Here is a 9,924-nt window from a genome sequence, read left to right on the forward strand (position 1 = left end):
GTTTCTCTGCTACTCCCACAAACCTGGCATGGGCTTTGGCCTTTCTGGTAGACTCTTGCCCTGGTCCTCCAAGTATGGTGAGGATGGGGGCTCCCTTGGTGCCGCTTGGCTCTGGTACATCTCTCCTCTCTTCTATGCAGTCTCTCTCCCTATCTCGATCCGCCTTCCTTTATTCCCTTCTTGGTTCTTCTCTTTCTTGATCATGACCTTGGTCTCCTTGGCCCGAACAGCCATCATGCCTTCCTTTTATGTATTTGTTTAAACTCCCTACTCTTACAAGTTACTCTATCTCCTTCTTCAGTTGATAGCACTCTTTTGTGTCATGTCCGTTGTCCTTGTGGAAGAGACAATACTTGTTGGGGTTGCACTTCTCAGGTCCTGCTAGCATGGGTCGTGGCTAGCGGAGTAGGTCACGATCTTGGATTTGCATAAGGATCTGGGACCTGGTGGTGTTCAAGGGCGTGAACTCTAGACTGCTTGCTCGTTCACTTCTCTTTAGGCAACGATCGCTCCTTCCTGATGGGCGATCGCCTTTCTCCTATCGACGCTCAGTCCTCAACCTCTTACTTTCTTTGCGGTCCTCCGGCGCCGACCTCTTGTTATCCTGGGGCATGGCTTCGATCACCTTCTTTCGAGCTTGTAGTACCTCAGCCATGTTGGCGAACTCATTATACCGCTCCAAGAGCTCCTTCATGGCCCTAGTCTCATGGCGTGCCAGGTCTTTGATCAAGTCAATGTCCCTGATACCCCCAGCCAAGGCTGCATGTTGGGTCTGGTCGTCCAAATCTCGAACCTCCAAGGATTTCTTAGTGAACCTGCTAACATATTCCCTGAGGGACTCCCCAGGGTTCTATATCACATTCAGTAGATTGACCATGGTCTTCTTCTGCTTGACACTGCTCTGAAAGTGGGTGACGAACTACTCGCATAATTCTACGAACGAACCCATCGACCTCGGTCATAGTCTAGAGAACCACGAGGTAGTTACACCCTTGAGGGATGCAGGGAATACTTAGCAGGAGACCACATCCGATCCGCCGTATAGGGTCATCATCCCATTGAAGTAGTTGATGTGGTCATTAGGGTCCGTGATACTACTGTAGAGTTCGAAGGTGGGTAACCTGAACCTGGATACGAGCTCTCTGGAGGAGGTGATCTGTTTCCCTCCCTCGCAGCATTGTTGGTAGAGGGAGCGGTCTTCTTACCCCGTGGTGCCGTTGAGCGATGGTGGAATGAGCTAGTAGGTACGATGGCTAGCGTCATTCCCACAGACTGCGTCAATCTATTACGTCAGGAAATCGTTCAAGGGTCCTTTCGAGTGCCGTAACCTGTAAAAGAACCTAGGTGACAAAGGAGAACCGGTGTGGTTCTGGCCTAGGACTCTCCGATGCCTAAGTTAGATCTCTCTGAGCAAACAGATGAATGAATAGAATTCAAGATGGGTTGATGGGGTAGAATACCTTCCCTTTTATAGTGGAGTATGGCAGTGTGGAGAGTCCCAGTTGATGGTGAGTAGTCCTCGTAGTTGATAGAGTCCCTGGGTAGCAGGGTTCTCCCATGATTGGTTGCCCCTCTATGGGAGGTGGTGTCTCAATAGAGTTGAGGTCTCCGACAGAAAGATGTTGATGTGTTGTAGATAGGGTGTCTAGTGTTTGTGTACATCCGGGACTGTAAAGGCGGTGGTCTAGAGTCCAAAGTCCTCGTTCGCCCGTGCCCATCCATAGTCCACGCCCGAGGGGGTTCACGCTTGAGGGTGACTTGCTCCCGGTGACGCCCATTTGATCTGCGCCCATTGACGCCAGTTCAATCCATACCCGGTGATGCCCGTTCGATCCGTGCCCATTGACGCTCGTTCGATCTGCGCCTGGGCTTGGTTCTCCTCTGGTTCTGGGGTGGCCCATCTCCTTGGGCTGGGACGTGTGGCATCTTCTGATTGGTCCGTGTATATTGGGGTTCATCAGGCTGTAATTCTATCTCTCTCTCTTCCCTATCACTCTCTCATACGGTTCCATCTCTCCTAAAATACCTCCCACTTCTCTCTCCAGTCCCCCTCTCCCACGATTCTCTCTCTCCCATCTCCTAAATCCTTCTCCGTAAAATCCCATTGGCCCTCTAAAATTCTCTTTTTCTCATTCCTAAAACCCCTCCATGTTTTCTTCTCTTTTTCTCCAAAATCCCTCTAATCTCTCCATAGTTTCCCATCTTCCAAAATTCCCAACTCCTCTAAAATCTTTTTGGATATATTCTTTTTTATTTATTTTTAATCTCTCCCTTCAAGGACGATCTAGAATTTTAGATAGCCCCCTTCCATCATTCCACCATTATTCTTCTCTTTTCAAACCCTTTCTTCTTCTTCCAAGATTTTCTTCCTGGACAATAACTCACAGAGATCGCCAAGCACACCTCCATCCAGTGCCTCCATTGAGCACCATCAATCAACATTGCATCAATTCAGCCTCTTGTGTTTTGACTCCATGGGTCATCATCTCCAAAGCGTCCTCCTGCCGATTCGCACCATGAGAGGCTAAATCTTCTTTCTATCCTTAGATTTGGATGAAATTTTGGTTTATTATTATTAGATTTTTGGTTATAAAGCATACTTGATTGTTTGATGTTAAAGACCCCTTCCCTTGTGGATGATTTTTAATAGTTAAATCAGTTTAGAATATTTGTCTCTGGGATTCACTTGTTCTATTCAAACAATGGTTTCTCTGTATATGATCTTTGGCAAACACCGATGATACCTTTAACCAATCAAACTAGGCGTGCTAAACGAAAGTGATAGACGATAGTGCTTGACAGGGTAGGTTATAGTTAGGGTAGCTTGTAATCGTATTTCTTTTTGTGGTTGCATTGAAACTTGCAATTTTAGTCAACCGAAGTATGCACTAGAGATTAGGTAATAATGCCAAAATTGATTCAAAACCTAAGGATAGTTTCTTCTCATTAATTTACTTCTTTGTTAATTAGTTTTTACTTAGTTTTAATTTAGTTTTGAATTTTGCAAATTTGATTTTCAAAATAACATTCACATCAACTTTAGTAAATTTAGCCTTTCAGTTCTCCATGGATTCGATCCCTATTTACCACTATTCTAATTAGTTTAAATAGGGTTTTATTTTTTATCATATAAAGATACAATAAAATTATGGTGCCGTTGCCGGGGAACCAAAGCATGGTTTGCTAAGATTGATTTAGTTGTTTCTTTTTCTATTTTGTTTTTGTTCTAATTTCAGATTAAAAAAAAAAAAAAAACAAAACGCAATCAGAATGTTTCTTTTTAATTTCTCCTTTAGTTTAATTTTAGTTCAGCCTAAGTTGCTTTTATTTTGTTTTGCAGGCAGCCCAGTTTGCAAAGCAAAGACGAGTACGCCATTTTCTGCCCAACTTGTCGAACTTGCATTCATCTCCCATGCACATATTTCTTTTCCATTCTTTTATTTTGATCTCATCATTATTCAAACAGAATTTTATTCCCCCTTCCCCTTAAGATCATATGTGTAATTTTCTTTTTATTGGTTATTCATTCTTAGATGCGGTAAAGTTCAAATGAGGATCGATCTTCGTTGGAGCTAGGCGTTACAGGTATATACCCTATCTCTTCTATTTGATTTGTTTAGTTTAATTTTATGATGTCTTCTCATCTTGGTTATGGGTCTTTTGTCGTTAGTTTACTTTTTTTTCTATATAGTTTTTAGTTTAGTTGATGCTTGGTCATCGTTCCTGTCATCCTACATTGACCGATTTAGACCTTGAATTAAGAAAACTTTACGTTTAATTCGAAAAAATAAAAGAATGGGAGAGAACGAACCAAATCAACGCCCATATGAGTGAGCACTTCACTCCCTCGACCTATACGTCGACTTCATGCATTAGGGTTCCTACTGTTCAGGCAACCCAATATGAGAATAAATCTAGTGTTATTCAGATGCTCCCATCTTTTTATGGACTTAACAATGAGGAACCCTACAAACATCTAGATGAATTTTTAGAGATATGCTCAACTGTTAAAATCCAGAATTTTTCTGAAAATGCGCTGAGATTGATCTTGTTCATATTTTCCCTCAAGGATAAAGCCAAACAATGGCTCAATTCCTTGGATGCTGTAGTGATCACTACTTGGGTGAAGATGCAATAAGAGTTTCTGAAAAAGTATTTCCCTATAGGTTGGACCAATCAAATTAGGCGAGGCATCACTAGCTTTTTGCAAATTAATGGTGAGAAATTTCATGAGACCTGGGAAAGACTTAAGGACTTGATTAGAAAGTGTTCCCATCATGTTGTACCTAAGTGGCAGTTAGTTGAATGCTTTTATGATGGACTGACTGATAGACATAGACAGATGATGGATGCTTCTTATGGAGGTACATTCATGCATAAGAGTGAGAATGAAGCTTGGCAATTATTTGAGACCCTTAGTGAGAACTCATTGCATCATGTGTTGGCCTCTAGGATTGAAATTCCCATGACTAGACCCAAAGAAAAGGTGGCCTCTATGAGGTAGCTCAATCTGTTGGCCATAAACAACAAAGTGGACATGTTCTCTTAGAAGTTAGATAGTTTGTTATCTATAGGGTAGATTTCTAGGCCAACAAACTCTCCTCAAACCTTTCAGGATGTGTGCACTCTTTGCGCCAATCCTTCTCATTATATGAGTGAGTGTCCCTTAGCTGGGCAACTCCCTGAATATGTTCAAGAACAAGCCCAGGCTGCACAGAGTTTCTCTCAGTTGGGTAATGATTCATTCTCTAATACCTATAACCCCAGTTGGAGGAACCACCCAAACTTTGGTTTGAAACAACCTAATGGATTCCAAGCTCCACCCTATAGGCAGAATTTTTCCAATCCACAGAATGCCTAAAGAGAGCCACAACAACCACTTCCTCCACCGCCTATGAGTTCATCATTAGAGGAAAAGGTGATGCGTGCCTTGAATAGGTTGGACCAGAACACTTAGTTCTTACACTCCCATACTCAATCTCTCACTAAGTTAGAAACTCAGTTGGGTCAGTTAGCTAATGCCATAAGTAGGAGAGAAGAAGGTCAACTACCAAGTTAAGTGGTAGGAAATCCTAACAGTTAGCCTAGTAACCGAGTTTTCCATGAACAAGCTAAGGTAGTCATGAATTTAAGGAGTGGCTGAGTATTGAGAAACCCCAAACAAAATTCCCCTGTAGAGAATTCTAACAGAGTCCAGAACCCAGTCCTAAAGCTTTCCAAGCTTCCAAGGACCATGAGATTGAATAAGTTGGGGAGGATAACAACCCTAATGTTTACATGCCTAGAGCCCCTTTTTCCTCTTGTTTAGAATCTCCATCTTCTTCTGCATTTGGCAAGAAGGGTGCAAGAATGGAAGAGATGATGGAATTGTTCAAACAAGTCCAGTCAACCTCCCACTTCTAGATGTCATCAAGCAAGTTTCAGCTTATGCTAAGTTCTTGAAAGACTTATGCACTCAAAAGCGTCAGCTGAAGACCTATTTCTAAGACTATCCATCTTACGAAGTAGGTTAGTGCAGTCCTGTCTAATCAACTCCTCCCTAAGCTTAAAGATCCAGGAGCCCCTCTTATATCTTGCACCATAGGCAACCTAGCCATTGAGCAAGCACTTCTTGATCTAGGGGCAAGTGTTAATATTTTACCTAGCTCAATTTATGTTGATTTTGGGTTTGGGGAATTGAAGCCTACACAGGTTATTCTCCAATTTGCTGACCGTTCCATTAAAGTGCCTAGAGGTTTCATTGAGGATGTATTGGTTAAAGTAGATGAGCTCTATTTTCCTGTGGGTTTCTTACTCCTTGACATGGAAACACAAACTAATGGGAAACTACAGTCAATTATCTTAGGACGTCCATTCTTGGCTATTGCTAATGCTTACATCAACTGTAGATCAGATGCAATAGATATTTCCTTTGGTAATAAGAAGCTTTGATTGAACATCTTTAATGCTTCTTTAGGGCCCCAACATGAGGAAGAGTGTTTCTCCATTGATGTTATAGATGAGGTAGTAGCAGAGTGAACACCGATGATGTTAGTAGATGACCCATTGCAGCAGTGTTTGACCTTCTCTGGAGGTGATGATTTTGATATTGATGTGTATACTACTGAGGTCAATACGTTATTACATGCCCCTACTCCTCCTAACCATCCTTTGTGGACTATCAAGTATGAGTCACTTCCTCCCTTGGCTGAGAAGCCACTATTGAGTGCTATTGAGTTCCCACCGGTGTTGGAATTGAAACCATTGCCTAATTCATTGAAATATGCTTTCTTGGGATCGAATGAGACGCTACCTATCATCTTTGCTTCCAACTTGACATCTAATCAAGAAAGTAAATTGTTGGGTGTGCAAAAATTATAAGGCTTCCATCGGGTGGTCTGTGGTTGATTTGAAAGGTATTAGCCCATCAATTTGTATGCATCGTATCTACTGTGATGATGGGGCTAAACCTTTCCAAAATGCGCAAAGGAGATTAAATCCTAACACGTGCGAAGTTATCAAGAACGAGGTGGTGAAATGGTTAGATGCAGACATTATTTAACCCATCTCTGACAGCAAGTGGGTGAGTCCCACTCAGGTTGTGCCTAAGAAATCGGGCATCACTATCATTGAGAATGACCAGGGTGACAAGGTCCCTACTCGTACAACCACAGGTTGGCGGGTATGCATTGATTATAGGAAATTTAATGCTGCCACCTGTAAGGACCACTTCCCTCTCCCTTTCATAGACCAAATACTTGAGAAATTAGTAGGCCAAAGCCATTACTGTTTCCTAAATGGCTATTCAGGTTATAGTCAGGTGTATGTGTGCCCAGAAGATCAAGAGAAAACCACTTTCACATGCCCGTATGGTAAATTCGCTTTTAGGTGGATGCCCTTTGGTTTGTGTAATGCACCCGCCACCTTCCAGAGATGCATGATGTCTATCTTTTCTGATATGGTGGGGGACTTTCTTGAAGTCTTTATGGATGATTTCTCTGTATTTGGGTTCCTTTGATCATTGTCTCCTAAAATTGACTAAAGTTCTGAAACGTTACATGGAGACAAATCTAATTTTGTGTTGGGAGAAGAGCCACTTCATGGTTCAATAAGGGGTTGTGCTTGGTCACATTGTGTCTCAACATGGGATAGAGGCTGATAAGGCTAAATTTGATTTGATTGCTAACCTCCCACCCCCAATTCTGTTTAGAAGGTCCGTTCCTTTCAAGGTCATGCAGGCTTTTATGGGCAGTTCATTAAAGAATTCAGCCATATATCGAGACCCTTGCGCAATCTCCTTGCCAAGGATGCACATTTTGTCTTTGATGATGTTTGCCTCCAAGCCTTCAATACCCTTAGAGTTTCATTGTCTACAGCACCCATAATCTAGCCCCCGGATTGGTCGCTGTCATTTGATATTATGAGTGATGCATTTGACTATGCAGTGGAGCTGTGTTAGGACAGAGAGTCGATAAGAAACCCATTGTCATATATTAAGCTAGTAAGACCTTCTCAGAAGCTCAATTGAATTATACCACGACTGAGAAAGAGTTGCTGGTAGTCGTGTTTGCTCTTAATAAATTCTGGTCTTATCTCTTAGGATCCAAGGTTGTGGTGTATTCTGATTAAGGGTGTCAAAACCAAACCAAAACCAAACCGAACCATTTAAATCAAAACCGGTAGGCTGTTTAGTTAAATGGTCCGGTTATGGGTTTAGAAATGACACCGTTTATTTAATCGGTGCGGTTCAATTTAGTCCGATTAATCCAACGGTTTCAAACTGTGTAATCCAATTAAAACCGATTATAACCAAACCGTCTAACCGTTTAAAAACCTTAGTTTTAGGGGAGCTATTGATTCGTACTGTTATGTGCTTCTGGGTCTCTCCATTTTGAAGCTCTAACTATGGCTTCCGTTGTTCCTATTTCATTCTTAATTTTTATATGTGTCTTCCTTAATGGTTATGTACACTGGCAAAGGCCCCCATTTTCTATTACAAAATGCCACAGGTAACCAAGGTCCACACAGTTTGCAACCATGATGCACGAGCGCACTGCACCTCCGCCACCACCCAATCGACTTGTACTATTTCCACCACCTATGCCTCAACATTTAGCAGAGAACTCTACCGCCAAAATTATGGAAAGATTTAAGAAACTTCAACCGCTTGCATTTTCCAAAATAACTTCAGAACAATGTAGCCAGAATGATGGATCAATGCCCCAGAAAAGGCATTTGAAGTGTTGGAGTGCACGGATGCACAAAAGATTATATGTGCGGGTTATCAGTTGTAGAATGAAGCCGAAGCTTGGTGGAAGGCAACTAGGCCTAATTTGGAAGCCACTCACCCGAATCCCACGTGGGAGCAATTCAAGGAAGTTTTCTTTAAGAACTACTTTCCAAAGAGTTTCAGGGATAGAAAAGAAGCAGAATTCATCGCACTGGTGCAAGGAACCAAGTCGGTACTAGATTATCAACCACAATTTGAGGACTTGTTCCATTTTTCTTCAGAGCACTTGAAAGGAGAAGTTAGTAAGGTGAAGAAATTTGAGAAAGGACTCAAGACTGAGATCGGATCAGTATTGTCAATTATGGACATTAGAGATTATGCTCAGATGGTCGACAAGGCAAAAACCATGGAAGATAGATTTAAGGAGAAAGAGAAAGAAAAAGCTGTGATGTCGTCCGTGGGAAAAAGGCCAAACAATTTCCAGACTTATGCCTAGTGTTTGAGTTAAAATAATACCGCAAGCATACGGGTCAATCGTAGCTACGGGTCGAACACGAGGAGATATACGCCACTCTATTTAATTAACTTAAAAGTAATGCAAAGTGAACCAAATTAAAGTGTTAAATTAAACTAATTAAACTAATGAAAATTAATGCATCCTAACTCATAAGCATCTAACAAAATTAAGGGATTAAATTGGCGTCCTAACACGAGCATCTAACCTATCAAACTAAAGCGAATTGAAAGGAATAACAAAATCGCAGCCACACTTCATAATCACATAAAAAGAAATAAGGGAATAAAAGTGCATCCACATACCACAACCATATAAAAAAAATAAAAGAAATAGAGGGAGAAGAAGAAGAAGATAGAGAGAGATAGAGGAAAGGGAGAATGAGATTAAGGGTTTAGAGAATGAGATACCTTGATGTGCTTGAATACTTGAATAAACTCACCATGGCTTCCTCTTCTAAATCTCCATGTCTTGTCATCAACATAGGAACTTAGACTAGGAAGCTTTAAACTAAAACTATTACAACCATTAAACTAGACTTATGAAATCAAAACTAAGAACTTGAAATCAAAACTAAGAACTTAAGCCAAAAAATAGGAAAAGAAGAGAAAATTTCACTAAGTGAATGAAATAAAAATTACACTAAAAAACTGAATTAAAATTGAACTAGAAACTAACTATAAACTGAAGTAAAACTACTAACTTCCTACAACCCAAAGGGCAAGGGGTATTTATAGGGGGAAGAGAAGAGAAGAGAGAAGAGGGAAGTGTAGGAGAAATATTCCTTAAGAAAAGAGAATATTCTCTTCTCCTTCCTCTTTTACAATGCCTTGAATCCTAAGAAAAAAGAAAAAAATAGAAAGAAGAAGAAGAGAAGATTGTTTACATAGACCTTCTATTTCTAGAAAAGTAAACTTCCAATTCTAACAAGTGCTTCCTTTTCTTTGTAGATATCTTCTCCAAGCAATAAAATCAAAACATCTTTGATTTTTCAACTTTCCATAGGTGAGAGAATATCTTTCAAAATAAATCTATCCCAAGTAGAATTTCAGAAGTGCCCTTGAGAAGTTGGAGGAGAGAGAGAGTAAGGGTGATGACTAGGATTCCTTCAAGAATAAATAAAATACCCATTCTGTCCTTCAGGAAACGTGGAGCATGGGGTGTTTATATAGGCCTCACCATTGTGTTCCTTGCAAAGAAT

The 9,924-nt window shown here is 41.0% G+C and overlaps 1 non-coding gene across 1 annotated transcript; it reads right to left on the reverse strand.

The window, feature by feature from the left end:
- Window positions 1-4,177: 4,177 nt before the first annotated feature.
- On the reverse strand, window positions 4,178-4,284 carry LOC122646939. Its single transcript, XR_006330741.1, has one exon. It is a non-coding gene; the product is annotated as a small nucleolar RNA R71 (small nucleolar RNA).
- Between the last annotated feature and the right edge of the window lie 5,640 nt (window positions 4,285-9,924).

Source organism: Telopea speciosissima, chromosome 11, assembly GCF_018873765.1.
Source record: "Telopea speciosissima isolate NSW1024214 ecotype Mountain lineage chromosome 11, Tspe_v1, whole genome shotgun sequence".
NCBI lineage: Eukaryota > Viridiplantae > Streptophyta > Magnoliopsida > Proteales > Proteaceae > Telopea > Telopea speciosissima.